Below are 4,712 nucleotides of genomic sequence, written 5' to 3'. Positions count from 1 at the left end.
TATGGCCCTAAATCCCCATGCAACTCTCTGTTTATTTTCCCTAGAAACTTCTCCCCAGACTCCAAAGGCTCCTCATGATCCAGCAGCTGAAAGTTCAATGTGAGGCAAAGGAGGACATCTCCAGGGCTGGCTCTGTCTCTCAGAATAGCATGCATTCCAACCCATCATGGCCTCCATCCTACTCTACAGTTTTTTAGTGTTTTGAAAGATCGACCCTGAATATTGAGCTAGAAATCAAGTGGTCACATTCTGAAGAGCATTTCATCAATGATACATTTATTTCATTCATGAAAGCTTAAATAGGAGAAGTTAAAGAGTGTATTCAGAATTATTGATGATTGTTTAATTATCATTTGCTTTCTAAGAAATGAATGAGGTCTCTCAAAATGTATGGTAGGGTGGTGGCAAGTATTCTTCAAATTATTCAGAAAAAGCATGAAGGAGTGGAACTGTAGTCATCAGATTCATCCTTTCTGCTGGTCTATGTGGAGGCCTGGCTCAGTGAACATGTCACTAGATTTGAGACCGTCTGAGCTTGGTGCACCGTGAGCAGAAAATGGCTTTACCATTGTCTCTACTGCAACAGTCAAACACTCTATTGACACTCCCTTGCCCATGTTTTAATAACACTCTAAGTGGATCTGGTTGCTTTCCACTCAATTTCCAATATTTATAAGCCCATAGTAAATTCTTTCTAATTCAGATTAAAGCTTTGCAATCACACCCAGTTCAGTACTCTTATCTTTCAGGGGTGTCCAGGCCCAGGCCCTTGGGCCCTAGAGTGGGGAGGAGTATCAATCTACTTTTCACTCTTTCTTCCACTCTGCTTTCCTGCCCATGGTCCCACCCATCCTCCAGAGCGGAGCAGCAATGGAATAAGGAGAATATTACTAATGGGACAAAATTGTCCTCACACCTGGGAGTGTCAGAGTCTTGATGGACAATGCCCTGAATGCGCCAGGTGCCCACCTGGAGGCTCTGTGATGAGGTACACGCATGACTCCTTTCGAGAGCCGTCTGGTCCCCTGATAGAGGTGAGCCATTCTAGTTGACCTTCCAACTCCTCCTTAGAATCCATCCGTGAAGGGAAACCTTATAGACCTTTGTTTCTGGGGTTCCTTCATCCAGGGACTCTCTCCATTAAAGAAGGTACTGGCAAGATGCTTCAAACTGATTCCCTGCTGACCTGCCCAGACAGTCCTGCTGACCTGCCCTGTCTCTATGTTGAGCAGAAGAAACCAGAGTTGGAGGAAGATGACTGGGAGGAGAAACAGGCCAGCACGAGGAGGAAGCCTGTCCTATCACCTGTCCAGGTGGCACCGACAGATTAACTTTGTGCAGCCTAGAGGACATGTGGAAGCCTGTCAGGTGTGGCGCTTCCTGCAGGCCTCCCATTGCAGGGTGCGCCAAGAGTCTGTGACACGTCCACTGGAGGACGATGTTGGGAAAAGTCAACTGAGCACTGACTGCAAGCCCAGGGATCTGGGGATGGGAATGCCTCCTGCAGGGATGCCCGAAGGACCCACATATGCACTGCACAAGAGGGACGGTATATGATGTCACAACACAGGGGTCATGACCATTAACCAAAAGTTATAAGGAGACCAAATTCAGTATAAAGGTGTTGCACTCCTTTTCTTCTACTCTCTACTTCTCCCTATGGCATAGTGCAGAAGAGGAGGACGGGATAAAGAGTAAAAGATCAGACATGCCCCATCCCTAAACCAGGCTTTTTAAGTCCAGACTTGGCTGGCGCTGGAAAAAACGAGGACAGGAATATTCAGTTAGGTATAGATTGTAGTTTTAAACTTGAGTTTACAAATGGAATTAAATTACTTAATTTTTAAAACTGAATTCAATAAACTTGAATTTTTAACACTCAAGAGTGATTCTACAGATATGTTTTGGATCTAATGAAAGAATGAAGGAAGGTTTGCTAGAGCACATTTAGAGGTTGTGATCGGGGAAAAATTAATTTCATGTTGTTTCTCACCCCCAAGTTTTCCATAAGCAGTTAACGAACATTTCTAAGAAAGACTTGTTAAACACAAATTAACTATGCGATGAGTCAAAATGAGAACTGATTCAGCTATAACTAACTTGACAGATTGCTTGGACCGTCAATTAGCTATATTGATCATGTTATCAATGCCGAACTCTGCTCATTTACAGTTTAACACTCTGACTCTGATTTGTGTTTGGTTAGCTTTAGCCTCTAGTCCAAAGAGACAAGAGTACAAAACATTTTTCTCCCCTTCCTCTCGTTAACAAATGTTTGAGTTTGGGCACTGGAAAGATGCAGAGATCATTAATGCATCTTTTCCCCTGATAATGAGAAATGTTTCACACTTTCAGTCACCGGGGAGATGGTTTACTTAATGAACTTTTATTTTAGGAATGTCTGAGAAGTTCAAAACTTGCAAACTGATTGTCAGGTGCAGAGAGGAGACTGAAAACTTTGGATGATGCAAGACAATCAAAGTTTGCCTCCAAGTCCTGCCCTTGGGGTTAGAAGACATAACCCCTGAGAAATATGATTGCCCCTTAACTGTGATCTTTATCTAATGCAAATACATTTACTCAAGATGGTCTTATGAGCAAGATAGGAAGACTCATACATGTGCAAGAATTTTAGAGGCTTTAGGAAGAACATCAATTTACATGGCATCTCAGCTCTGGGCTAGTTACTTTTTATAGACTGACCCCAAATATGAATGTATAAAATAACCTAGAGTCTACTAATAACATTCAAAGATGTAGGAAAAAAAAGGAAAATTGCAAAAGAATTCTTTTTCTTAGTAGACATTTCATATTGCTTTCTCTAGAAGGTTCTCTAGAAGGACATCTGTTTCCATTGGCTCATGTCAGGTTTATTAACAGTCATTATTACTTCACTGTCTCTAATTAGCCTAGAGTTGACCAGATGCTGTCCAGGTTTGTCTTGAGGGTGTAATAAAAGGCTTATTTGCTGAAAATACCACCTTTGCTATTAAAAATACTAATGGGTCAAAATAATAGTTTCTAGAAATTTGGATCAGAAATAATAAAATTGGCTTAAAATTGGGGGCACTAAACAAATCAACTGCTAAATTTTAACTCTGCCGGCTAAGGACACGATAAAAAGCAACAGCACCAGGGACAACCTGTAGGTACTTTGCCATAATTTCATATGTGTATGTTTCAATATCGAAAGTTGAAGAAGAATATAACCTAAGAATAAAGGACAGTCCTGTAAATTGAGTAAACCTTCCATCATGAGACTTATGTCCCACTTTTATTTTTCTCATTTTTTTCTGACCGATGAGAGGCTTGCCACAGTCTAGTGTTGTTCCTAGACTGCGTCTCCAAACAAGACAACAAGACAACACCAAAATGCATAAACACTTTGAAATAACATTAGAGACATGTTTCCCTCTGTGTGGGTTCCCTGCACCTTTTAGAAACCTGGCCTTTAACTGATGACTGGGCTTCCCAGCAGGCAGAGGCTGAGGTGGGCATTTTCCTGGCTCCTCCGCGTGGGAGGACAGCGTTCTCCCTCCATCCTCCTTAAAATCTCAAGGTTATAGATGGCATCTCCTCTGCCCTCCTTAGTACAGTCAGGCACAGCCTCCAGAGTCCTCCTCCCTTCCTTCACGTGAATTATAGTACCCAGCACTCTGTCCCTCTCTCCAGTACTACTCTCCAGATACACAGTATGTAAAAACACAAACACTTGCTCTATTAAGTGCTTTAGAAATATTCATTNCCCTCTCACTTGCTGGGGTTCTTCACTGTCCTCCTTACCCGGCTTAAATGCCAGCAACGAATATTCTAATCACTTCTTAGAAGTGAAGTTGAGGTTGGAAGAGAAGATCATGCACTTGTTCTTATTATTTTTGTTAATGGTTACTCTATTTATTTATTTGTCATTTTATATTATTGGTTATTAGATGCTACTGAGTTCTAACCATAAATAAGTCCTTTTCCTTCCTTATATTTATTCACAGCTCCATATGGTGGGTAATATTGCTTTATTTGGAGCATATGTAGAGATATGTGATCTGAAGCCGGGAGAGGTTAGGTAAGATGTCCAAGATCACATGGCCAGGATTTGTCCTCAGAGCTTTCTGATTCACAGTCCTGTGCGATGATTCTCTAGGGATGCTGCCTTCCTGTCCTAGAGGATGCGCTTATGCCCAAATCATCTACTGTCACTGCTTTTCACTTTTCAAGAAATGACCTAAAAAGTAGAAATAGAACACCAAGGAAAGGTGAAAAAAATGACTCTTGCTAGCTTTCACAGACCCTGAATGCAGCACATAATTAATATTAGAGGGGAAGGTTGGACGATCTTAACCACTTGTTGCAAAAACTTATTAAAAATACTTAGCAACAACAACAAACATACTTAACATCAGGATGTGATTTACAAGATACTTTATTTTATTTTAAAGATTTTATTTATTTGTCAGGGAGACAGAGAGCACAAGAAGGCAGAGTGGCAGGCAGAGGGAGAAGCAGGCTCCCTGCTGAACAAGGAGCCGGATGCAGGACTCCATTCCAGGAGCCTGGGATCATGACCTGAGCTGAAGGCAGATGCTTAACTGACTGAGCCACACAGGCGTCCCTACAATATACTTTATTTATTTTTTTTAAGATTTTATTTATTTGACAGAGATAGAGACAGCCAGCGAGAGAGGGAACACAAGCAGGGGGAGTGGGAGAGGAAGAAG

Source organism: Ailuropoda melanoleuca, chromosome 10 (assembly GCF_002007445.2).
Source record: "Ailuropoda melanoleuca isolate Jingjing chromosome 10, ASM200744v2, whole genome shotgun sequence".
Taxonomy (NCBI): domain Eukaryota; kingdom Metazoa; phylum Chordata; class Mammalia; order Carnivora; family Ursidae; genus Ailuropoda; species Ailuropoda melanoleuca.
This window is presented reverse-complemented; position numbering follows the sequence as displayed.